Consider the following 27,650-nt stretch of genomic DNA (forward strand, 5'->3'; position numbering starts at 1 on the left):
CCTTTGTGTAGAACCTGCATCAAATATAACTGAATGCACTGCCCAATTGAAATGAACTCAGAAATTGCCAGTAGTTCTACTTCCCATCTGTATAGTGCATTTGCAGCCAAAGGTTTTGCAGACAGACCAACGAAACGGCAACATCTAAAATCCAAGCAGGCTGGAGTTTAGACTATGCTATTGAGAAGAATCAAACTGATAGATTTACATTCACTCTTCCTGAAAAAAAGTGGACTAAATGGGCTTGGGTGGGAGGACTCAGCAGGGGCTATGGAACAGAATTCACACTCTACAACAGAATTCACAAGCAGGCGCATGCAGGTTTACCACACAAGCCCCATGCAGCCTCTAATCTTATCTGCAGTAGTGACCATTGCTGCTCCACATCCCCCGAAAGAGGGTCATTGGATCTCCGGAGTTCTGTATCACATTTCCATTCCCCTAGCTCACTCCAAAATCTCTAGCAAGTCACAACTTACTTTAAGTTAGCAGAGCAACCCTGTGTGACTATAGGCACCGTGTAGAGGCCCTTGTGCCAGCTCTCCATGTCATGGGTAAATTTCACACACAGAAAATAAAACTAAAGAGAATGGAAAAGAAAAAGAAAAACACTGAATATGTACTTTGGAGAATTTTCTTCACTTTTCAGTTTTTTGAATTACTAGTGTAAATGATCAGTAACACCAACAAGAACATGACTAAACAGATGTGAAAATAACCATCTGTACGTTCAATACAGTAATGATGGCAGAGCTCTTTATTATTTTTTGCTGTGATGTTAAACTTACTTGGCAATTGTGTATTTCCTTTTGAGCCCATCAGTTCCAATCAAGGCTATCTCTATATTCCTCCACGTTATCTGTGTTCCAGATACTCTGACAAATATTTTCTTCCTCCAGCCTATGCAAAAGCAAAATAAATTCGGTTTCACATCTGGATAGAGGTATTTTTAAGTGGTACAAAGTTTCATCTTTTTGTGTGTGCAAACAATATATTACTATCTCCTCTTCAAAAACATTAGCTGCAAAGAATCTTAACAAAATTAATTTGCAGGACTACAGTCTAAATTGTAAATGGAGATGTACAAAAGCTTTCACATGTGAGAGTGAAAGCAGCAGCGTTCATGCTATGGTTATGCAAACCACTCCCCTACAAACCGGATCCATGCCTCTATATCTCTGCACCTATGCAGAGCTCCATAGAAGTTAGGAGGCCTTTACATGGAGATCTTATTGTAACATCAGGGTCTAAAGCAATAATGTTTGTATATACCATAACAAATTTAGAGCAACCCAAAGTTTGGGAAGTGTTTAAGTTTTGGTTTGGCCCATTATAAAGAGAGACCATCCTCTCTGCAAGAAAGACCGGATCTGGATTCAGATTAGGATTTCTGTCACCTCCACAGTTTAGTGTTCAGAATAAGATGTTTCTTCAGATATAAGAAATGGGCAGCTTCTGTGTCTCCCAAATGCATTCATTTCTGAGTGTTTTGCTCTTAAAAAAGATGTGAGGTATACATTATTCCTAATTTCTCTTTCGTGTTCTACTGTTTAGTGAACAAGTGTCATTATTTCTTCTCTAATTTATTTTCCATGATGCCCAACATTAGAGACTGTTAATAATGTATTCATTTGTGAATTTCCACAGTGAGTTGATCAATGTCCGGTTCTATGTTTATCACAAATGGAAAACGTTCCTTTTTACTAAGTCTTACAATTATGACTTGATGTATTTTGCAAAAATGTCATGAAATGACCCAACCTCATAAAATTGTTCTAAACTCTACAATACAATACAGATTTCTTTTGCTTCAAAAATTTGAAGAAGTCTAAAATGGACATTTTTTTCCTACCTTGTAGAAATTCTGACACTGTCAAATATTTCATAGAATTCAGCAGCACTATTGACTGGAAAGTGGCCATTAAATCCAACTGAATTGGTTCTACAACAATTCCCAAGCTCAAGATAATTTAGAGCAAATTGGTGACAAATTCTCTTTAGAGATGCATGAAGGCCTAGATCTTACAATGAGCTCCATGCAATCCAATCCCTGCACCCATTAATTTAAGTGGAGCTCAACACAAATTCACAGGGGTCTGTCCTCACAGAGCTCATTGCTAGACTGGGGTCTCATAATGATAAAACAACATGAGAGGGGGTATCTTAAACCCATACTAACTAGAGAGAGCACTTATGAGCACTTATGAGCAAATGGTGGGAGAGGTTCTGTGTTTAAAATTGTTTTTGGTGTTCTTCCTTAGTTCTGCCAGGAAATGTATCCGCATAGTGACCCATCACTGGGCAACCTTCTTTGGGACATGGGAAGAAGGATCCCTCTTTTGAAATAAGAACATCTATTAATAAGTATTATTTTCTTTTCATCTCAACTCTTATAATATTTGGAGTCAGGTACTTAATCCCAGTTTAGAGGTGCTCTTTAAAAATCAAGAGAGACGGAAGTGCTTGCTTCTGAGATCAAATCATTCTCCTATTATTTATGGATGTAGTAGACCTGTGAGACAGGATGGTCTGGTTAAGTCACTGGACAGGAACTCTGGAGACCTGAGTTTAATTCCTTGAGCTGCCACAGGCTTCTTGGGTGACATTGGGCAAATCGTTTAATCTACCCTGTGCCTCAGTTCCCTGCCTATAAAATGGGGATAATACTTCCTTACCTCCTAGAGGCGTAGTGATGCTAAAAACCATTAATAATTGTGAGGCACCTAGACACTACAGTGATGAAGGGTCACATAAGTACCTAGATAGAGAGTAGAACAGAGAATAGTGATGAAATAAACTGGTTTTGGTCCCCAATCTTGATATCTGATCTGCATGCATGTGGGCCTTCTGCCTATGTAGAGTCCAAATGAAGTCAGTGGGGCTCTGAGGTCTGCCCATGTTGATCAGGACATTACTAACCATAAAAAAAGACGAGTGCACATAAGCTGAGTTAGTTTTTAAGTATTTACATTTAATTTCAGGAGAAACAAAATTACTTACCACATTCAGACAGTAGAATTTTGTTGTTCACGAGTTACTGTGAAAAGTGTTCTTGCAGCAGTAGTTATTTAGACATTAGAATGATAACAGGACTAAATTGGGCATTGTGATCATTTCTATTATTTATTCTGCCATTCATGGAATTACTTTCCTCTCAGAAATAAATTGCATAGAGTAGGAAAGAGCACTGGTTTTATTCTAATGCTGAATTATATCAAATTTCCAAGTTATTCTGTAATATTGCTTCAGGGAACAATAAAGCTTCTTGTTGATCAGCACTGAGATAATCATTCCTTTTGTGAACAGATGGGGGGAAAGGATTACAGGCTGTATTCCCTATATAATTATCCCTCAATTGCATTACCAGAGTTCATTCATTAACGGCCCAATCCTGCCAAGTGCTTAACATCACCAGTTCCCATTGACTTCCTAGTTTTCAGCACTTAGCAACTGTTTTAGGCCCTGAACCATGAGTGTTTATATCTTGTATAAACGTTCATACAATCCTGTGCATCTGTGGATGTACTTTCATTTATATAAACATCTAATCACATATTAAATCATACTAAGGCCCTGCCTCACTGATACCTGTTGACTGTGAGTTCTGTTGTGAGTATTGGGCCTACAAATTGACCCGAATTATGAACTCAACTGTAAAAAGTATGTAAAAGTTCATAAGATGTTACAGTAACATATAACAACAAATGCTGATGGGAAAAGGTACGAAAGGTAGACAGAATAACTGAATGAGTTTTTAAACAAAAAGGTCTACTGATATAATTCAAGAACTGTGTTGAAATTAGGCTTGTTAAAAATAGGAGATGTAGAGCTGGAAATTAATGAGTTAAAATTGGTATGCTGGATATTAAGCCTAATTCATGGACAAAATAATAAGGTTCTGGGCTATTCTACCCATCGCTCCTTTTTTGGGACCTCAAAAGCGAGCCTCACCATCATAGATGCCACCCCACCATTTCTGGGACCCTGTCCTTCCTCAGACATGTCCTGGCTAGAATGGGTCAGAGAGAGAGGGACCCAGATCAGGTCGCCATCTCTATCAGCTCCATCTGAATCCAAAACACCATCTGGGATGACGGTTATTGCCATCTTTGATATCATCTAAAAGACTGTCAAACAAGGGAAGTTTTTCCTTCTGAAATTGGACTTTAACAACAGCAGCAACGACATCTCCAGACTATCTCAACTAACTTCTCTTTTCCCCAAAAGAATACTTATTACCAGCTTTAATACCATCTAAGAGACTGCCAAACAACGGGATTTCTCCTTTTAAAAACTTTCTCTAGCTAAAGGGACAGGGAACAAGGGATGTCGTTAAAATGAAAGCCTTACTTAATACTTCACGTTTCAAATGCTTTGTTTTTCCTTCTTTTCTGTATCTTTAGTAAAAGTTTAAAAGGATTTTTAATTGCGTGTTTGCCATAGTGCGAAAGGTCTGAAGTCTCTGTATACCAAGCACCGAACTTTGTTTTACACTTGTTTAATGTTGAACAGTGACTCAGTTATGTTAACATCATTAGCCCATCTAAATTAATATAACAGTTTCATTGGTTAATTATGTATTTTAAATCCAATTATTTCGTTTTAACTGTTTTAAATGTACTTCCTTTTAATTGAGTGTTCCCTTGTTTCAGTAGTTATATGAGAGCGTAAAAATAGGAGTGTGTGACTTTCTTTCTCATTATATTATATGCTCCTATTATTTCCTCTATTAACTCATCTCTTTAAACAATACTAACTCTTTAATCTCTCTTCATGTGGATCTCCTTCTGTGCCCGCCGCTTTCCGCAACTCCCATTGGCCAGGAACGCTGAACCGCGGCCACTAGGAGCTGTGGGGGATGGTGCCTGTGGACAGTCAATGTCAGCAAAATGTCTCGCAGCCCGCAATCACATTATCCTGATGGGCCGCCTGCGGGCCGCAGGTTGCCCACCACTGGTCTAGATAATATTTAGTCCTGCCATGTCTGCATGGGACTAGATGAGCTCTTGAGGTCCTTTCCAGTCCTACGATTCTATGATTGTCTTCGATCTCTCTGTAAAGCACCAATTTCCTCCCAAATTTTGATTAAAAAATATATTTTTGTCTAAAAGCTTCCATTTTGTTAAAAAGTCACATTTGGTTGAAAAAAAGAGTAGAGCTGTGTAGCTCATAGAGCTAACTTTAGCATTTGTTTTATTTAGCAGTAATACAAGGAACCTACAGGCCTGTATCCTGTAAGACATTGGCTTCAGCAGTAAGCATAAGGCTTGACGCCTATGAATTTTGGCACAGATAAATGGCCCAACAGTCATCCCTGAGTTTTGGGAAACTGAGAATAGTATTTAAAGGGGAAGTTTGTATATACAGACACCAGGCAACCACAGGAACATGAGCTAAAACCAGCTTTTGGATATTTAAGAATAGGAACATCTACAGATGTCTGACTACAAGAGTGCAATGGCAACGAACCAACATATATGATAATAAGTTGAGATCATTAATATCCTAACCTATAGGAGAAGGGCACCCCAACCTTAGTAGGGTGAGGAAACACAAATAAGGAAGAGGGGAGAAACCCCTACTGAATATACATTAGACATAGTGGCATCAGCATAACATATTATGCAAGTTGAATCCCAGCCTGTGTGCAGGGGGGGAGAGAGAGAGCGAGCCTTTGGGAGGTGCCAGGATGATGGCCACTGGTGAATGATGGTGATGAGGAAGATGATGGCTTACATTTCAGGTTGTTCTGTGAGGGATAGTGTGAATGTATAGATGCTCAGATGTACTTTCTGTGTTTTCTATCTACCTTCCAGCCCCGCCCCTTCTGCCCAAGGCCCCACCTCTCCCATTCCCTCTAACTGTTGGAGCCCAGAGCCTGGCCACTGCCGCCTCAGCCCCAAGCCACCTGTGCGCCCCAGCCCTGGAGCACCGGACTGGTGGTGCAGCTCCCAGTACCCCCCAACCCCAGAGTGCCAGGCTGTCGGATGGCGTGGCAGTTTGGGGATGCTCAGCCTCCCCAGACCTGTGATATCCGCTGCCCATGCTTACTGGGTTAGAGTGTTTGAGACTTTGCTAAATGTATTAATAAGCTATTACAAATACAGAGGGGTTCCTAAAGTATTACCGTTGCTACCGTGCCCATCGGGGCTCCCAGCTGACTGGTAATTTTAATAATACTGGGGCTGATCTTGGGACAAGAACCTGCCAAACCTCAGCGTGATAACTGGGAATTCTTAAGTAATCAATATAATTAATTACATAATCCATAGATCCAGCTACAGATGAACATTTTGAAGCAATTCTAGTGTGCTGCTTTTGCTGTATGAATGAATGAGGTTGCTCTCTAACACCCGTCCCACAGAGAACCTGTGGGACCTGTTACTGGCTAAAGAAGCACCCTTTTAGCTCTAGTCGTAGGATTCTTTTTGGAACTGAAGCACGCGGGTTCTAGTCCCACCTCCCCAGAAGTAGTTATATTATTGTCTGCTGCACATAGACCTAGTTACAGCATTATCCCTGTACAGGGCACCATTGAGCATAATGTCTAATGGGAAGTGGCAATTGCTACACCTTTAAAAAGGTGGTGTGTGCCTTGACCCTCATCTTGTTGGAGGTGTGCAGTGAATGAGTGTCAGCCACCTAGTTGTATCTCTTTGGGATGTCTGGTGCTGCAGACAGCACCAGCAAAACCCCTTATTGTCTAGTAGCTTGGGGATATGGTTTAATTTTTTATTGGAAAAGGTCACAATCTGAAGTATTGAAGGAAATTGTGTTAAATTGAACTTTTAAGAAAAAATATAGATTCTGAGCTATTAATGTTTAAAAATCTTTAACTGCACCCACAACAACTTTTACCTGAAATATTTTGCAGATGTTAATTAACATTCCAAGCAGAGCTTTCCTGGGATTTGTAGGGCCCTGTGCAAAGTGAAATGTGCTGAGTCCCACCCAGTGGTGACTGCCTCTCTCCTGCCTTTGTGTACACTTGACACTTCCAAGAAGTTTGGCCAGCTCTCACTTTGTGCACCAGGAAGCTGGACGTGCAGCACAATCTTCCTAGCACAGAGCAGGTGAGGGACAGTTAAGAATTTCACTCTCTTTTGCAACCAGTCTTCCTAGAGTCAGACATGGCTCAGCGGGGAAAATTGGGGGTAGTGTTCTGGCTGGCAGGTCAGATGTATACAGGTGATGTGGGGTCTGTGGAAAAACAAGGCCCTCTTTGTATATGGTCACATAGGCTTAATGCTATTGCGTGTGGTCGGTATTGTGGATAGCAGTAGTTCCTGTGCTTTGTTAGGTTCTGCCCTCTTGCTGAAAAAATGTGCCAAGTCCCATCTGATGAAGTAGCCTGTGGTACCTGTTACTCTTCCGCTACCTCGTTTCCTTCTCCCTGCTTCCCCCTCAGCATGTGCTCCAAGACTACAGCCAAGGAAATGGACATTGGCAGGACAGTATCCACTTCCGTTTTGTTGATGTATTAAAATGAAAAGAGAGCATACATAGGTTTGTGCTGGGCTAAGAGAGTGCCAGGGAAAGGACTGCGTTGGGAGCTAGATCTTCTGACCCAGTTCCCTGCAAATGTCTGTCCCACAAATGTGCAGTGTATGAAAATGTTAGAATATATGTGGGACTTGTAAATTAGAGATACAAGCCTAATGCAATGGCCTAATGCTCAGGGCCCAATCCTGTGAGGTGATGTATGCCTTCCCTCATCATGGCTTTCGTTATGACCAATTTACCCCCAACTCATGCTACATCATGATCCCCCATTGCTTCCATGTCTTCACCCTCCTCTGCACAAGCACACTACCATAGTCTCAAAGACACTGTCTAGCCTGCTCCCCACTCCTGGAATCTGTGCAGGGACAGCTGAATGACCCTGGTTCCCCTCTCCAAGCCCCTCTTCCCCTGAGCCCCATCCCCATCCTTCAGGTTAGGCCTGGTGGGGAAGTTTGTGCTGTACCCAATCTATGGATAAAATAGGTCTTTAGTGTACAGGAATGTCAGTCTGAGCCCTTCCACCACTTCTGTTCATATGCACACTAAGTAACATCATGTAATTTAAAAGCAGTTAAAAAAATAACGTACGAGTCATGTTCCATACCTCTCACTCCCAGTGATGGGTCTGTCAGTTTCATTTGTGTGCGGAAAAACTGCCACCTAGTGGCTTGCTGGGTTAATTGGCCGCCTCTTCCATAGGCTGCCCTTAGGATGTATCCTGCATGTTTTGTGGTTGTGAGACCCAGATGTTGCAAACACATGCTTAACTTTAATGGGACTCTCAGACACCTAGAGTAAATCCTGCATTTTATCTATTTGTAGGATTGGGGCCTGTGCGAGGCAGCCATGTTTATGTGGTTATCAACTGCTGCATTCAGCATCCCCCTGCTTTCTGACTGTGCCAAGTCCGAGCTAAGGCACCATCGATATTTTCTTAGACCCATCATGTGAAAAAGCTCAGGAGAGTAGGGGTTCTATTCCCAGCTCTGCCACTGGCCTGCTGGGGGACCTTGGGTTATGTCACTCCCTCTCTCAGTGCCTTAGGCTTGGTCTAGGCATAAAACTCAGCTACATCATTCAGGACTGAAAAATTGAATATATGGAGATATACCTATCTCATAGAACTGGAAGGGACCCCAAAAGGTCATCAAGTCCAGCCCCCTGCCTTCACTAGCAGGACCAAATACTGATTTTGCCCCAAATCCCTAAGTGGCCCTCTCATGGATTGAATTCACAACCCTAGGTTTAGTAGGCCAATGCTCAAACCACTGAGCTATCCCTCCTGATAGGTATCCCAACCTACCTATGTTGCACACATACATTGTGTGTGACATAGGTAGGTCGACCTAGCGCCTACTGTAGGCACAGCCAAGTCAACAGAAAAATTCTTCCATTGACCTAGCTACTGCCTTTGGAGAGAGTGGATTTTCTACAGAAACAGAAAAACACTTTCCGTCACTGTAGTGTCTACGCTAGAGCGGTGTAGCTGCAGCATGTGTAGTGTAGCCATACCCTTAGTTTCCCCTTAGCTTTGAGGTCTACTGCAGAACGAGGTATTATTAAAATTATCAAAGGAAATACCTTCAAGCTGATAGACTGACAGGCACCTGTTCCCTCCCACCTTTTGTTTTTGTAGATATTTTAGGAAAAAATCAGAGGGGCGGGGGACCTGACTTTCTAACCCTGTTTCTTTTTTTATCTTAAAAACTCTTTAGACAACTGGAACTGTCAGTTATCACATCAGAGACCATGGGTAACATTTGATTAGTTGAGAGGGGAAGCAATATTTTAATTCAATTTTTTTTAATTGTGGCTTGTTAAGGCTCATTAAACTCATACTTCCATAAGCAGTTGGGAAAAAAGATGACATTTTAAATCAAACATCTGCTTTTATTAGCCAAAAGGTTTGAAGTAGGGCTGTCGATTAATCACAATTAACTCAAAAAAATTAACTGGGATTAAAAAAATGTATTGCAATTAATCACACTGTTAAACAATAGAATACCAATTGAAATTTATTAGATATTTTTGGATGTTTTTCTACATTTTCAAATATATTGATTTATATTACTACACAGAATACAAAGTCTACAGTGCTCACTTTGTTATTATTTTTATTACAAATATTTGCACTGTAAAACTTATTTTAAAAAGTATTTTTCAATTCATCTCATACAAGTACCATAGTGCAATCTCTTTATCCTGAAAGTGAAACTTACAAATGTAGATTTTTTTTGTTACATAACTGCACTCAAAAATAAAACAATGTAAAACTTCAGCGCCTATAAGTCCACCCAGTCCTACTTCTTGTTCAGACAATTGCTAAGACAAAAAAGTTTTACATTTACGGGAAATACTGCTGGCTGTTTCTTATTTACAGTGTCACCTGAAAGTGAGAAAGGGCATTGCATGGCACTTTTGTAGCTGGTGTTGCAAGGTATTTACATGTCAGATATGCTAAACATTCATATGCCCCCTTCATGCTTCGGTCACCATTCCGAAGGACATGCTTCCATGCTGATGATGCCCGTTTAAAAAAAATAATGCATTAATTAAATTTGTGACTGAACTCCTTGGGAGAGAATTGCATGTCTCCTGTTCTGTTTTACCCACATTCTGCCATATATTTCATGTTATAGCAGTCTCAGATGATGACCCAGCACATGTTCGTTTTAAGAACACTTTCACAGCAGATTTGACAAAATGCAAAGAAAGTACCAATGTGAGATTTCTAAGGATAAATACAGCACTCAACCCAAGGTTTAAGAATCTGAAGGGCCTTCCAAAATCTGAGAGGGATGAGGTGTGGAGCATGCTTTCAGATGTCTTAAAAGAGCAACACTCTGATGGGGAAGCTACCGAACCCGAACCACCAAAAAAGAAAATCAATCTTCTGCTGGTGGCATCTGACTCAGATGATGAAAATGAACATGTGTCGGTCCACTCTGCTTTGGATCGTTATTGATCAGAACCCATCATCAGCATGGATTCATGTCTTCTGGAATGGTGGTTGAAGCATGAAGGGCCATATGAATCTTTAGCGCATCAGGCACGTAAATATCTTGCGATGCCGGCCACAACAGTGCCATGTGAACTCCTGTTCTCACTTTCAGGTGACATTGTAAACAAGACGTGGGCAGCATTATCTCCTGCAAACTGTAACCAAACTTGTTTGTCTGAGAGATTGGCTGAAATAGGACTGAGTGGACTTGTAGGTTCTAAAGTTTTAAATTGTTTTATTTTTGAATGCATTTTTTTTGTACATAATTCTACATTTGTAAGTTTCAACTTTCATTATAAAGAGATTGCACTATAGTACTTGTATTAGGTGAATTGAAATATACTATTTCTTTTGTTTTTTATAGTGCCAATATTTATAATCAAAAATAAATATAAAGTGAGCACTGTATACTTTGTATTCTGTGTTGTAATTGAAATCAATATATTTGAAAATGTAGAAAACATCCAAAAATATTTAAATAAATGGTATTCTATTATTGTTTAACAGTGTGATGAATTGCGTGATTAATTGCAGTTAATTTTTTTAGTCACTTGACAGCCCTAGTTTGAAGTGAAAGCAGAAGTGCCCAAAAGCAATGCACAGCCTGGGGAAGTGGTGAACTCCTAAAAAAAAATGTTGGAGTCTCTTAATTTCTATCGTTGTTTTAATATAATAGCAATACAATGACAGTATATGGGAGTTGCCATTTAGAAGTCACCATTTAGCAATACTTATCACTGCACCTGCAATCAGGGCTGTTGGGGGGAGGGAGGGGGGGCAAGTGGGGCAACTTGCCCCGGGCCCCACAGGGGCCCCCACGAGAATATAGTATTCTATAGTATTGCAACTTTTTTTTCTGGAAGGGGCCCCCAAAATTGCTTTGCCCCAGGCCCCCTGAAACCTCTGGGCGGCCCTGCCTGCAATCCTCCAACTAGATCCTGTTCTAGCTAGCGGAAAATAATACAAATGATTGGAAACTATGATGACCAAGGATAAATAATGAATTTTTAATAGTGGCAATCACGACTTGTATGTTATTCCGAACTCTTGACAAGTGGCTGGTATAATAGATTGTATGCTCTAGAAACACATTTGGGATAAGAACAAAATGTGAACATGGAAATACAAAAAGCGTGTCTGTTGAGACCTGACATTCTTTAGTGATATTCAAAGGAGTCATTCCATTGACTTCTACGAGCTTTTTGATCATGCCCTTAGATACTTGTAAAATGTAGTGCTTATATAGCTCTTTACATGTTCAGAATGTTTTATAAACAAAGGTTCACACCTGTGTGTACTCTTTGGTATGTCAGGATTACTTACTGAAGAAAACTACGGCCCAAATATTTAAGGTAAATCTCTGCTTTATATTCCTGCATCAACCATTTTGCAGGAGCAATGTGGGTTTTCACAAAACTGTGTGCACACTTAAAAATTTGGACCTACCTGCTTTACTGAGCCACAAAACCTGCTTTGCATTAAATTCCAGTATAACAGGAGTAAATATAGGTAACCATAGATGACCACTCTGACCACTGCCTATCGTGCTGAGCAAACTTGTCTCATGTTTCCTTGTGTTTCCCTTATATGTCTGTCGGTATCTACCTGTTCTTTCTTGTCTTATATTTAGATAATAAGCGCTTTTGTTCTGTATTTGTACAGCACTTTGTACAGTGAGGACCTGGTCCATATCTGGGGCTCCTAGGTGCTACTGTAATACAAATAATATAGAAATATTTGGTAGTTATTCTGAAGAGGAAACAACAATCTTGAAAGCATTAGGCTCCTTTCTACATAGAAATACAGAGGTAGCTCCCATTCCATTTGCTAACTGATTAATACTCTTTTAAAATGAAAAACATTTATTGGCTGAATGTGACAAAGACAATAAACTAAGGAGCAAGTCAGTCATACAGAGGAGAACCTTTCCAAAGCACATGTATTACTATAATTTTTTCTTTAATATGTCTCTCTATTGATTGTAGTTTGATCTGAACATGAATAAATTCACTAACAATAGTGTAGTCTTTGTCAGTATCATGTCTCACTTCTTGCTGTATCAAGCAGAAAAAGTGCACTGATCCAAATTCCAAACATCTAAAGTAAAATAAATGCACAAGTCAGTGCAAAATACAGTGTACGTAATTCTGCTAAACAGAGGAGTGTGATGGCATTTGAAGGTGGTGGCAAAAAAGATATTAATGCGAATTAGGAAAAGCAAACACCCCTTTTGGAGGGATGAACAATCTGGTCAAACAGAGGTCTCTACACCAAACTAAAAGTCAGATTATTATATGCCATGTGATGTTACTGAGTATGCTACTGCATAGAGCAGAGACTTGGCTGATGACAGTGGCTAACAAAAATAGATTGGAAGCTGTATGTCACTGACGTTGGGGCTGAGGAAGACATATGGAAAGAAAAAAATAAATGCAAGAGTAAAGGAGCTCTCAGAGCAGAGAATATTAGAAATACTGTTTCCAAAAGGACTTGACAAAAATAACATACTTTTAACAATAATGTTTTCATTTAAGATACAGTAGGACAGGGGGGAGCTAGTGAGAGATATAGGCAAGAAAATAAGTGTACTTTCAGCTGAGATTAAGGAATAGATGGAGAGTTGATGCAGGAGAATGATACAGGAAGGCAAACTGATGTGGGAAACAGAGGGAAGCAGAAAACAAAATCAACTTAGTGTCTTTTTGTTTCTTTTGTGCAGCAAAACAAATAGGGGATGCTCTTAAATATCACCACCTCCCTAATAAATCTTTCCTCAAAGTAAAGGGCAGATGAAAAGTCAATCAAATGTCATTAATAGGCCATACACCATAACTCAAAAAGGCTAGATCTAACAGGATCATGGATTAAGGACGGCTATTAAGTACCACACACATTAGCCTGGAATATAGCATTAGTGACATTGCTAAATAGCATACCATGAATAGGAGAGAAACATTTACTCTATTAAAGAAGCTATAACTGAGGGAAAAGGAGCAGACAGATGGTGCTTGTCAAATTCCAATATCAGGTCCGATCCTGCAATGAGTGCTGGACAGGCCAATCCCAGCATTCCCACAGAATCCCAGTGAAGTCAGTGGAGCTCTGCTGGGGACCAAGTGATCATCCATGTGGAGCTCATTGCAGGTTCAGAGCCTAAACATGTCCTCCCTTGTGCCCTTCCCCTGACAAGAAATAACCAAGGCACTGTCATGGCCCATATTATAAATTCATGGATTTCAAGGCCAGAAGGGACCATTGTGATCATCTAATCTGACCTCCTGTATAACACAAGACACAGACCTTCCCCAAAATAATTCCTAGAGCAAGGTTTTTTAGGAAACACACCCAATCTTGATTTTAAAATTGTCAGCGATGGAGAATCCATCACAACCCTAGGTAAATTGTTCCAATGGTTAATTGCTCTCACCGTTAAAAATGTACACGTTATACCCTTGTCTGTATTTGTCTAGCTTCAACTTCCAGCCATTGGATTGTGTTATATCTTTCTGCTAGGTTGAAGAGCCCATTATGAAATACTTGTTCCCCATGGTATGTACTTATAGACTGTAATCAGGTCACCTCTTAACCTTCTCTTTGTTAAAATAATTAGACTGAGATTCTTGAGTCTATCACCATAAGGCATGTTTCATACTCCCTTAATCATTCTTACCTGACCGTATGTCCTTAAGTATCCCTAGCACCCATACACTACTGCAGCTTACCAATGGACAGGCTGAAGCTGTGTATTCTAGGTCCACCATCTTGGCATAGATTGTAGCCTCTTCAGGTGTCTGAAGCAAAATAGGACCACAGCACATCCTCCACCCTTAGCCATGCATCAGATTGAGACTAACTCTGCAGTTGTTACTCTTCATTTGATTTCCCAACTGTGCACGTGGTTTCATGGGCTACTGCTAACACAAATCTCATTGTGTTGGGAGTGTTCTATTTAAGACAACTAGAACTGGTTCAGACCAGTTTTTGTGGGGCAGCACCCATGTAAACCCTAGTGAATAGTAATTCTTTTTAAAGAACCCAGAATGTGATAGGAGCCTTGCTGTACAAATAGATTCAATGGCAAAAACTATGTTAATGCAGAGTTAAGGTTGCTTGGTGGTATATCGTCCCCTTGAAGAACATTGCATTGAGCAAAACTCAAACTTCTGACAACCAGGAAATGCACAGCTAATGCAGCTTTAACTTGGCCCTCTTTCAGGATTTCATATGGATTTTAGAGCACTTAAAAATTCAGCTCTTGTTATACTCCTAAGTGACTTAGACACTTTGCAAATGGGGCTTAGGCTCTTAAAACACTTAAGAGCCTTTGAAAATTTTACCGATGACGATGATATCAGAATCTTGATCCAAAGCAAAGGTTTATACTGTACAGTTATTCCTGTAATTCATTACTCGAGATACCTCAAGCCTCATTGCGGGGAGCTTAACTCCTGTCAACTTTTCTCAGAGTATCTGAGATGAATTTTCAGTGAGTCCCTTACTGCTGCATGGCAGTCAGTATGATTCCACAGTTCCCACTCCACCACAGAAAGCATCACAAGCCAAATTACAGGTAAAGCAGGGGCCAGCCGGAGCATCTTCATTTATTAACAATTCAGTCAGAGGATTTACTAGCGCAGACGAGCATAAAATGAATTCTCTGTAGTAGTTTATTAATGCCAGGAAAGCTTGCTCCACAGAAGCCAATAGAGTTGGTCTGCTTACAGTATTAAACCCTGGTTTTCTGTTCTCTCATCGCAGTCTTTCATTCTTATTCCTGCTTCCAAGTTCTACAATTGTTTCTCTAATAATTTGGATGTCATCCAAAAACATAGGATCCCTTTTAGATTTTGCAATATCTGGTTCATAATGGATTGAAAACCATAGCCAGGATTAGTGTCTGATTTTAACAGCTCCACCTCTGGTGTGTTTTCCATTAACCCCTACACCTGGTCAAAGCTTGGAGATAGAACATAGGATCCGTTGTGCCAGTGCATCTTTTGGAAAGTTGCTTCATTTTGTCTTTATTGACAGAGAGCTACAGATCGAAACTAAGATCCTGGTCTACAATGCAGTAGTCATCCCCACTCTTCTTTATCTGGTGTTACCCATGGTCACATGGGTGACATACCAAAGTAATCTTAAGCGGTACTGTGCCACTAGCACTGCCTTAGAAAGATTCTGCATATCAGATGGAAAGGTTGTCGCACCTATGCCAGTGTTCTCTCTGCAACTAACATCACGAGTGTTGAGGCAAAGATTATGAAACATCAACTGCGCTGGGCTTGCAATTGTGTGCGGGTGGCTGATACTCGTCTTCCGAAGCAAGTCCTCTTTTCTCAGCTTAGGGCTGGTCTTCACTACCCGTCCAGATCAGCAGTAGAAAATCGATCTCTCGGGGATCGATTTATCGCGTCTTGTTGGGACGCGATAATCGATCCCCGAATCGACGCGTGTACTCCACCAGCCCAGGTAGGAGTAAGCGCCGTCGACGGGGGAGCTGCGGCGGCCGATTTGCCGCCGTCCTCACAGCGGGGTAAGTCGGATCAGATGCGTCGAATTCAGCTACGCTATTCCCGTAGGTGAATTTGCGTATCTGAAATCGATCCCCCCCGTAGTGTAGACATAGCCTTAGACATGGTATTCATTGGGCACAGAGGAAACATTACAAAGAAAGTATATCTTAAGAAGAGAGAGCCCATGAATTGGGAAGAGTTGGCTGGCAATAGACTGCAATGGTATCGCATCATACATGAAGCCTCAGTCCATTTTGAAGAGAATTGCCTTGCTCTAGAGGCTGAGAAATGGCAGAGGAGGAAGGAAAGTGTACAGCATCCCAGCCAGCAGTTGTGCTGTCTCCAAGTAACCACCTGTCACATAGATGGAAAAACCTGTAGAGCATGGATTGGACTCCTCAGCCATCTTAAGTCTCCTCAGTGACTTTTTCCCCCCAGCAGATATCATCCTCGTATCAAGGGATAGCCGACGATGAGGACGAGAGACAACACGGAAGTTAGAAATACAGATTAGGGAACTGACGAGTGTCACACGCAGAGGAGATTTTAAATCACCGCTGGGGAAATATTTTAAGGATGAGGGACACTTGTTATCTTAATCCAAATTTCAAGGTATAGGTGGGTTTATCTAGACAGCAAAAGGGAGATGACACATTTTTGAACCACCCATTGGGGTGAAATTCTGGTCTCATTCATGTCAATGGGAAAACTCCCATTTGCTTCAGTGGTGCCAGGATTTCACCCTAGATCTTTACTCTGAATTCTCGAAGGGGGTGAAAGAAACAGTTACAGTAATAATGTTTTTTCCCCAGTTGATTTATGACTGTTTTTACTTTTCTCAAGGGGCTGCTCTTGTATAATTGTTTAGCCCATAATTTTCGATAGCTAGTTATGAACAATTTTGAGAATAGATAATGAAATATTGTATGAGATGCATTTCGCAGATCAGTGGGCAAAGGTAAGGCTATTTCAGGGTGAGGCTAGAGATTCTAATCACACTCATTTTAGAAGACCTCATAGAAGACTGATGATATAAGGCAAATGAATTGTAATCATGAATGACAGATTTTATTATGTGGTCTTAGAATGACATTATGGGATGAAGATGGAGGTTCTGCCTTGGATATTATATGTGTGACCTATTGACTCAGTTTGTTGAGGTTGTTGCTAAATGTAAAAAAAGAACTATATGGATCAATCCACATCATGACATAATAGTTATCATGCCTTTAGGAAGGGATTGTGTATATTTTTTAATTACTTCGGTTCTTTCAAACAAGAGGAGTCATGTTATGTTACATGTGTAATATTAGCTGCATAAGATGGTTGTATCATTTCTTTTTCACACCCTGATTAAAGTTTTTATCCAACCGTATATGTGATGTATTTGGAAAAGAATAGTCTTAAGACCAGGAATCAGAAGATCTAAGTTCTATTCTTGGCTCTTCACAGATTTCCTGTGTGACATTAACAAACTCACTTAATCTCTCCCTACCTCTGTCTCCTCATCCTTAAAATGGGGACAATAATAGTTGGTCCAGTTCCTTAGCTGGTGTCAATAGACACGGTGAAGTCAATGGATCTATGCTGATTTACACCAGCTGAAACTCTTACCTACTTAACCAGGAGTTTTTGATACTTTCATATAGTTAGGTGCATTTGGATTGGGTGGGTCTGTTTCTCATTTCGCTGAGACCAATTTTGCACTGGTATGATTCCATTAACTTCAGGTGAGTGACTTCTGATTTACACTAGTATACTTGTGTGTGTGTGTTATTTTTAGACTCTTAACTTTTATGGTGGTTAAGGACTAGATAGTGTCTGGCCCTGTGCACAAGGGGAGAGAGGGTGCAACGAGCTTTTCCCCCGTATGTCTGCATAGGGACCAGACCCAATCACAGCCTTTGTGCTCCCCAAACGTACAGCGTATTCCACATTAATGCTGTTAGCAGCCCTAGCCTCCCCAGAGTGACAGGTTGAGAGCAGAGCACGATCGGCTGGTGCTGACCAGTGGAGCGGAGCTGCAGAAGGGAAGTGCCAGTTATAGCCTAACTAAGGGTGGTAGAGCTGCCACTCCAGTGTCCGTGCTTCCTGATTGCTGGAGGAATTCTCACAGAGTCAACCCATATCCCTCCAGTGATTCTCACAGCAGCATGGCTTTCCCACAGCTGCCCACCCTAAACGCAGTGCAGACAGTGGCTTAAAGCCACAGTCTAGCCAAGTTTATTCTACTAGATGAATAATTTTGAGCAGATTGCTGGAGCTAAACCAATGATCTTAACAGGGTTGCTCACCTTTTACTATCCCTGAAAGTGCCAGGCCTTGGACACACCTTGCAGGTCTATCAAATAAATGCTATTTGGGACATCAAGAGGGTCAGACACAGGAGACAGTTAATGCCGACAGAAGATCCCAGAGACCATTAGCTTTACAACACACTGTATTGAGAAATGAATGTAATTTGCAACATCTTCCTGTAAATGAAGCTTAAATCAGCTGCAGAACACCATCAATTTATTTTGCAAACCAGCTCAGTCGTGTCTGGAACAACTCCAGGTTATGATTTTACTTCTTTAAAACCAAGCATTGCAATTTAAAAGGAATGCCTTCGGGTTTAAACATTTTTGAATTCACTAATACTGACATATTTACGATTAGGAAGGAAGGGTCTAGGAAGAACTCGGTGAAAATTCTTTAAATACAACACTGAAACAAAGGAGCTCTTTTAAACTTAGCAAAATTATAAGGACAGGATCAGAAAGCACAACACTGTTTGAAATCTAAACCAGGTGGGCATGGAATGTCGCCATCAGCCCAGGAAGCAATGTACAAAAGAATTACAATACTGATGTTATCTACTAAGCAGAACTGTATACTTGTGTAATAGGAGTCCAATGCTGCTGCTCTTGAAGCCAAGTGGGAATTTTGCCATTGACTTCGAGTAGGATGCAGCACTGTATTTCTATATTGACTTACATTCTATATTGTGTAAATTTGAGGGGCGTGGAAGTGACTGAAAAATAAATTATTCAAAGGCTATTGCAATATTCTTTCCTATCTCTAAAAGCCTGTGCATTGGACGAGACTTAGCGATGCAGTAGCTTTCCAGTTTTTTGTCCAAAAGGAAATACCATTTAGAACATATTTTGCAATAAGTTCAATTCAGAGCATTTGAACACAGACGAAAAAACAAAAATATACACACACAAGCCTGGCTAATAAACATTTATAAATTAAATATCATTGGCATTATTGCCAAAATATTTCAGAATAGCACTATAGAAAATCCTAAACCTTATCTCATTGATCTCCTACACTGCTCACTAGATGAATTACATGCTGAATGGAGGAGATTTAAGTTTATAGGGCTGAATTCTGACCTGATGTAAACTCTGTGTAAGACAATTGGAGTCCATGGAGATGCATTGATGCAGGTGACTATGATTCTTAAAATGACTTGTAAGTATTATGTGGAAAACAAACTATATCAGGGAAAAGTTTTATATATAGCAATTGAATGGGCTGGCTCTTTCACCTTATTACTATTCAAACTAAGTCTCTGGTGGTGATGTAGTGATTAGTTCAGTCCAGCATTTAATGTAAGGTCCCACAGGCCTAGAATCCAGGCCTGTAGAGCTGCTAGGCAGCTAGCATCTTCAGGCTGCCATCCGGCTGTAGCCAACTTGTGTCCCACTGCCATTGGCCCGCTGCGGTCACAGACTATGGAAAGTCCTGCCTCAAGGGGTATGATAGGCAGTAGCCTCATGGCTCCTGATTGGCTGTCTGCCCTATATAAATGCAAGGGGCATTCCAGGAAATGTCCAGGCAACAGTACAGGTTTCCTGTAGATGCAATGACCACTCCTGCTCTCTTTTCTGGAACTCCTGGCTTTGACCTCAGCTTGATTTGGACTTCTCCTCATGGCCCAGACCCTAAAACCTGACTCGGACTCTGACCCTTGGTATCGACCCTGGTCTGGAATCTGCCTCTGAACAGCTCTACCAATCCCAATCTCAGGTTTGACCTTGCTCTGATCTTTGGTCCAACTGTCCTTCTTAGGATCCTGACACTTAAATTGAACTGGGATTACTTGGGGTAACCGTACAGGAAAGGCAAAATGCTGCATGAGGCAGGTCTGCAGATGAGATAAACCCATAGTAATTGAGAGGCAGCACCACAGAGGTATAGCCTATTTCCCTCATCCTGCACCAGGATATCCCTGCGCCAATGATCCTGCTGACATCACTGGACTGATCTACTCCTTCTCCCCACTGTTTTTTGACAATGTCACTGCTGAGGCAACTTTCCAGGCAAGCAGCTACAAAGCTCTGTATTCTCCATAGGCAGAATAGACCTGCTAACTGGGGAGTGATTAGTCACCTTCTATCAAGCATAGAGCATTAATGTAGGGCAAGGACACATGGTCAGCTAGGCAGTCCTGCAGAATTCTCTGAGCCAATAGTGCAGCAGTCCCCAAACTGGGGGGGCATACCCCCCATTGGGGGTGCGGAGGAATGTTTGGGGGGGCGCAGCTGGGCCCAGGCCAGCCCCCACAGGGGGCGGCGAGGGAGTGCCATCCAGCCCCGCTCCGCTCCCAGCTCTGCTTTGGCTTGACTTCCAGCCCTGCGCCCAGCCTTGGCCCCTGGCCGTGGGTCCGCCCCTCGCTTTTTCCCCCCAGACCCACCCCCAGCTGCAGTCCCAGCCTTGGATGAGGTAAAGGGGGGCACAACTCTGAAAAGCTTGGGGACCACTGCATTAGTTTCATGAGCACGAGACTGAGCCTGTGCCAGATTTGCTTTGCTGAGAGATGGCAGATAGAGCCTATATGATCTATTTCCCCCATCCCTTGTCACTAGATATCTGATCCAGATATTCCCATTCATTCCAGTGGGAGTTGGATCTGGCCCTAGAAGAGATGTAATATGTGGTCAAGGAATTCAAACGGGCTCTTGTTATTGGTACTTTAGTAATAATATTCATTTATCCCTTTGGAAGAATTCCTATTTGTCCTATTGCAAAATTGAGTTCAAAGGAATTATTTTTGCCAGCCACCATTGCTTCTTAGAGTAATAATTTATAATGTGCACTACAAACATGAAATCTATCAGGCAGGTAAAGTGGCATTTTTCCTAATCTGCTGTTTGCAGCAGAAAATAAAGCTGGAAACAAGTTGAGTGCCTGGTTTGCATATTGCTGCTGCTATACTAAGTACAATGGCTTCACCACCATGAAGTTTTGAAATTTTGTAAATGTGTCTTACATTTTTTTTTTTTGCCTTTTTTGTCTCTGCTACATTTTTTGCACCATAGTGAAATTTGATTGGACTCTCTTAAAGAGATTTTTTTGTCTTACTAAGTTGAAGAAACACTTTGAAGATTAAAACAAATTATTTATACAGCACCATGGGCATGCCTGACACTTCAACAGATTACAGATCTCTGCCCCACAGAGTTTAGTCATTATAATTCCTGATGCATGTGTGTGATTTGTTTTTAATAGCGGGCTTGCTTATTTTCTATTGTGTTTAAAATCAAATCTAATATTGACAAAAAGAATTATTCAGGTGTTATTACTTAATCTACAGGCAAAGAGATAGTGTTTTGGAAACTTTACATAATCCTTCCCTTCTTTGTGTGATTGATTGGAATGAGGGTCAGACCCTAGATTGACAATGGCAGAAACAATGCGTGCACTAGATCGAATGTATGGGGGAGTTGTTATGCTGCAGGCAGGGAGTGCACCTTCCACTCCCTCTGTCATACCAGATTTTCCAGAATTGACTTCTTTCTTCACTGCAACAGGTTGGTGGTTTTGAAATGTTGTCTATTAGCAAATCCAACTGCTTTACTAATGCTCAGACTTGTAACGCGGGTGTAGGTAAACGTACAGTAGCTTTACATCAATATTTGTACAATTCTTTGAAGATGTAAAAACTTAACACTATTATTACTGGCAGGACATTAAAAGATCTTGTAAAATTGAAACCATATTAAAAGGGAAATTTAAAATGTTTATGTTGGACAGTGTAATCATAGACTAAGGCATGGGGATTTGTCAGAGGAATTTTGCTAGGAAATAATGTAACTAGATGTGTTTTTTAAAAAAATTGAAAGAAAAACAAAATGTCAGAATAAAATTGCAACTATGAATGGATTCGTATCTTGAAAAATCAACAGATTTAGGTATTTTCATCAATTATGCAGCGCAAATGCCCAGCTTTATTTTATATATATATATAATTTTATATTTATAGTAATTGTATATGTTCTGCTAGCTAAATATGACAGCTTGACACATTTAAAACTAGAATAGACTATTAAACATACAATAGGAAATAATCCATGGAAATGAACTATGACCTAAGAATGTATTTCCATCTTTAGATTCCATGGGACAGTTTCTGGGCTCACTGACACTGGTGTAAATATGGAGCAATTCTATTCAATAGACTTAGAATACATTTGCATTAACAAAAATATGATCCAAATTTGGTCCACTGAGTCCATGATCATCTTAATATTTTGTTCAGTAAAAAAAGCCTATTTCCTCTTTTGCCTAATCCTATTCCCCCCCCCCCACCAAAAAAGTGAAAAGGCATGTAATGTTTCAACTGAAAGCACAAGAAATGCCGAGAAATAATTATAGTGTAATTACTGAATAGGGTGTTCCCACTCATAACTTGAGCTGGGTGAAATTTTTTTGATCGATAGTTTATTTGCTGAAACACTGAGTTTCAGTCGACTCAAAACAATTGATGAATTTTACACAAATTTGCTGAATAGGTTCAGCCCAAAATTTCTAGATTCACAGGTGGACTTAAGTGCCATTCACAAAATGGTGAAGGGGAGGAGATAGTCTTGGAGGAACAGGTTCAATGGGAGAGATTGAGTGATTTACCTGAGAATAGCATATTGCCCAAGGGGGAGATCTGGGTTAAAATCTCTGTTCCAAAGCAGGGATTCAAACCTGGATCTCCCACATCCCATCTGAGTGGGCTAAAAGTCATGAGGAAGAGTGACACTACCACTTCAAGCCAAACAGAATTTTTTTTTATTTTTTGTATCTGCCCCAAACTTGAAAAATCTATTAATAGCCCAGCTGTACTCATAAACCAGTAGAAAAAGCCACTGAAATCTGTATCTGCTGCAGTTTTCTATGCCTCAGATCAATGTAATATTATGCTTAGTAGAATGGAATAATTAGCCTAAATTAACCTATCTTGAGTTGGGAATAGAATGCTGACCTCATCTTGCTACCTCACAGTAAAAGTACAGATGCCGTGTCTCCACTAGGATTTTACACTGTGACTATCGGCTGCTGCGTTTTTTGGCAGTGAAGACAAATTCTTGGAGTGCTTATTACTTAGGTGAATTCACTCTGTGGTAGAAAAAAATCTTCCACAGGAGAATGATGTTTTAAAGGGCCAGAACTGTAAACTCATGGATAACTATAGTATAGATAAACTTAATTGTTGAGATTTTCAAAGCAGTGTAGCGATCTAGACATGTATTGTCCATTAAAGTGGAAGATTACAATTAATGGAAGATATGTCTGAATCCCCTAGACTGCTTTGAAAAATCTCTACCAGTGTGCATTCAATTCACCAGGGATAAATCTGGCCCGTGTGATGTGATCTTTAAATATATCTCATTTTATATTTTTATTTTTCCAGCTAAAAATTGAATATTTTCAGAAAAAGGCATGCATGGAATATTTGGTTTAAATATTTGTACTGGAGAGGCAGTTGAATACAATTGAGTACTAAAAGGATTTAGATTAATCTCTGTTGGTTAAGGCAGTTTCCCTGGAAACTTGAGGAGGAATGTTCCTACTGCAGTCAAGTCTATTATAAATGTGCTGGGTATTTTTTTGGTAACAGCATGAATGGTAGTGTAAATGAGAATATCTGCAAGTTGAAAAGTATTTGTTCTCAGTGGCTTTATCTGGCAGAGATATGATTTACTTTTTAAGGGTTAACTTTTGGGTATGAGAGATGAATGACAATTAATATTCATAAATATCCTTCAGTGAGAATCTCCAAACTCTTCATGCTCCTAGTTTTCTTTCCGACCTGTTAAATAAGTGGGGAACAGATTAGCATAACTCTGCTCTGGCCCTGCGTACTTTTCTGACTAGGCTTATAGTGTGACCGCTGAGCTAATGATAGTAGCCTTGATCTGTTCACATACTTCCTTCTCCAGCTGTCTCTGTGCCTTCTCCCACGTCGTTCCTAAGCACAGAATACCCATCCTAAGGGGATCCACAACTTTACAATCTCCTCCAACTTGCTCCTACAGACCCATTTCTATCATGACACCTGCAAAACATTTCTCCATTTTAATTTGTATTTTAAGTGCCACCACACTGTGCATGTGCCTTCTCTGAGGAACCATGTATTCTTACTGCTGTAACTCTTTTCCTTCCTCCTTCATTCCCACCTGCAATGTACTTGCCTGCCTTTGCTGCCTGAAATTAGACTGTAAGCTCTTTAAAGCAGGTAGGTCATCTTATATGTCCTATGAGGCACTAGCTCACTTTTGAGTGCTGTTGAATAACATTAATAACCTTAATTTACAGATTTTTTTATATGGGGATTATTGCTATGTCTACCAGCCTTATATTGCTTGTTTGCTGCACATTGGATAACAAAATTAGTTGCCCTCCCTTCATGTGTATGGGGTAGTATAGAGAAGTGGATCTCAACCAGGGGTCCAAGGCACCCTGGGGGGCTGCAAGCAGGTTTCAGGAGGGTTGCCAAGCAGGGCCAGCATTAAACTTGCTGGGGCCCAGGGCAGAAAGCCAAAGCCCTGCCACATGGGGTTGAAGCCTGGTGCCTGAGCGTCGTCACTTGGGGCTGAAGCCGAAGTCTGAGCAATGTAGTTTTACAGGAGCCCCTGGGCATGAGGCCCTGGCAATTGCCCTGCTTGATACCCCTAACGCCAGCCCTGGCTTTTATATGTGTAACTTTAGCGCTTTCGTGGCCAAGATGGAGTCTGCTCTGCTGGCAGCTCTGGTCAAGAGAAGTCGCACACAGGAATGCAGCAGGAAAAATCCCTTCCACCCCAGGGACACCTGTTCCAACCCCGCCAGAGTGAACACACCCCCCCACAGGAAAAGTACAATGGATATAAGAAAGGGAGATATTTATGTGCAGAGGGATGAGAGGAGAAAAACAACAATGGAAAATATAGGGGGAGCAGTAAAACAGGGTTGCATTCAAACCAAGGCCCCACAGACCCCGTGGTAGCACAGTCTGAAAGGGCAGACACCGAGCAATGTGTCTGCACCCAGAGTTCAGGAGTCCTGAGCAAAGTTCCAGTCCAGTGGTGAGTCTTGGATGCTCCTGGTCGTCTTCGGTGCCAGTGAACCTTCCCCCAATAAACCCCTCCGGTGCCCTCTTCTGCCGCTCTCTGCAAAGCCACACAGAGCGACCACCTCCCCACTTAACTATCTAGCAACCTCCCTCCTTGTTTCCAATGCAGTCACAAGCCCCAGTACTCACAGCCCCATGCAGCTCTGGGCAGCCGTGATACTGGGTCCAGCCTGTCCTTCTTGGGCGATTCCTCCCTGGCACAGTGCTCCTCCTGGCTCCTGTCCTGGGGTGTCCCCAGTCGGCCCTGTCCTTCCCAGGCTCCAGGCAGGTTCTCTCCTGCTTCACTTTGCGAGGGCCTCTGCGGGCTGCCCCTCTGTCTCCCTCTCAGCTTCAGAGTCCCCCACTGGAGTTTCCCTGTTTTTTTCCTCACTCTCTCCCTCCCCCCTAGGAAAAAGATTTAAAGGGGCCATGCTCTCTAAACCCCAAAAGGGTTACATATGCAGAAAATCAGTTACTGTGACACAGGTGGGCCATGGAGTTTTTATAGCATACTTGGGGGTGGGGCGGAAAGAAAAAGGTTAAGAACCCCTAGTAGAGAGTATTTGCGTTAAGGTTGTCTGGAGCTCAAGCATGCGTGCTTACTGCTGGCCATGAGACTGATGCAGATGATAAATCTCCTGGTAAGCATCCTCCTGAAGAAAGTGAATGTAAAATCCTGTGAGAGCAACATGTATCTTGACTTCCTTCATTAGCTGAATGTCCCCTGGATGCTTTCTGATGAGATACGGTGGTCTTTTGTGTAGTAATAGGGAATGTAACATAGGCAAAGGGATTTAAAAAAAATCATTGTACAGCTTCATATTAAGCTGTTAAGCTGTATGATTCATTTCACCACACCCTTTTAGCATTGTAGCGATACACCCCAGTACCACCTATGTGCATTGTAGAAAGGTGCATACGTAACATAGTGTGGTGATGGATACCTGACAAGAACCAGTTCCCACTTCGTCCTGTCAGCAGACTTCCAGTACTGTGGTGACCAACACCTGACAATTTTGTTCATATGTCATCCTTTTTACAGGTGACTCAGTATAGGTACTGCAATAATACAAATAACTAACAATAATAATCACAGCTCTATCAATCACACCTAGCATTCAATAGCACAGTTATGAATCTTGATAGCCTAGATGTTTACAAAATAAGTCATGGGTTTAACTACTGGAAGAGATGAAGAGGATGTTTCCTGCTGAACTCTATAGTAACCTCACAACTCAGGATTCCCCCCGCTTCTGCCGGAGTGCCAGAATCTATGGCTACTGCAGATAAGCCAATGATTGCAGAATGGAGGAAGTAGCTAATAGGGAGAGGCAAATCTGTGCTATTTCACTGAGTTTCTAGACTCCCACAAGCCAATGGACTCCTGAATTTGTTGGTAAATTAGAAATGGGGGAATCTGAGTTGCATGAGTGACCTAATAACTTTAGCAGGTACTGGGAGCATATGGGAGGTGCTCAGAAATACTATGGTGAAGTGAGACACGTGAGTACCTAGACAAATGAATTAAACAACTAAAAGACAAAGGCTAATCAAATAAATAGGTAAAGTAAAAAAGGGAACATAGTTTTAAAGGGTTCAAAACTGAGCTAAAGGGAAAAAAATCTTGGGCTGCAACCCATTGTCTATTTAGCTTTTTAGTATTTTGGGGCAGCGATATTTCTTCATGTGTGTTTGGTAAGTGCTTAAAAGACTTTGAGGCTTTATATAAATAATTACAGAGGAAATGCCAGTTTCCATCACTCACATCCTCAGTACTCCATCACAATAACAGTGGCACACCTAGCTTCCAGCATTGACCTGATGATATTTTGCTTCTTTCACACGTGACTGCTGACTGCCCTGCAGCCACTGACTTAATGGTCTTGCTCCAAGAGTGCTAGGCCACAACATTTCTTGTGATTTGTTGTGACTAAAAGTATTGGAGAGCCAACTGTCGTGCAATTTGTTGTCAATCTACAGATACTGCATTGTGTTTGGCTCAGACAGGATTGCAGACATATTCCACTCAACAGCCAGCAAAGCATGGCACCTTCCAAAACGGAACAGAATGTGGTAGAAGTATTTGTAGGTCCTCTGGTTCACAAGGGGAAGAGCCACAATTATGCCATGTAAAAACTGAGTCATGCATGGACATGTGACTTGCCCAAGTGACTCCAAAACTCCATCTTGGAGCTGGACTTTGCATAGGAGAGAGGAGGGGGTCTCCACCCACAAGAGAAAGTCTATTTAAACCCCTGGGAGAACTCTCCATTTTGTCTTC

The 27,650-nt window shown here is 41.2% G+C and overlaps 1 protein-coding gene across 9 annotated transcripts in view; it reads right to left on the reverse strand.

The window, feature by feature from the left end:
- The window catches only part of LOC117880915 (pancreatic lipase-related protein 2-like), a 45,366-nt gene extending 19,809 nt beyond the window's left edge, over positions 1-25,557 (reverse strand). For 4 of the 9 annotated variants that reach the window (XR_004646639.1, XR_004646638.1, XR_004646636.1 and 1 more), the window contains exons 1-4: positions 3,001-4,177; positions 2,759-2,914; positions 789-900; positions 480-580 (exon numbers count right to left, since the gene is read on the reverse strand). The gene's annotated coding sequence lies outside the window, so the exon portion shown is untranslated. The other 5 variants (XR_004646640.1, XM_034777508.1, XR_004646637.1 and 2 more) reach the window with 4 other exon arrangements.
- Between the last annotated feature and the right edge of the window lie 2,093 nt (positions 25,558-27,650).

The sequence above is a fragment of the Trachemys scripta genome, chromosome 7, assembly GCF_013100865.1.
Source record: "Trachemys scripta elegans isolate TJP31775 chromosome 7, CAS_Tse_1.0, whole genome shotgun sequence".
Classification (NCBI taxonomy): Eukaryota; Metazoa; Chordata; order Testudines; family Emydidae; genus Trachemys; species Trachemys scripta.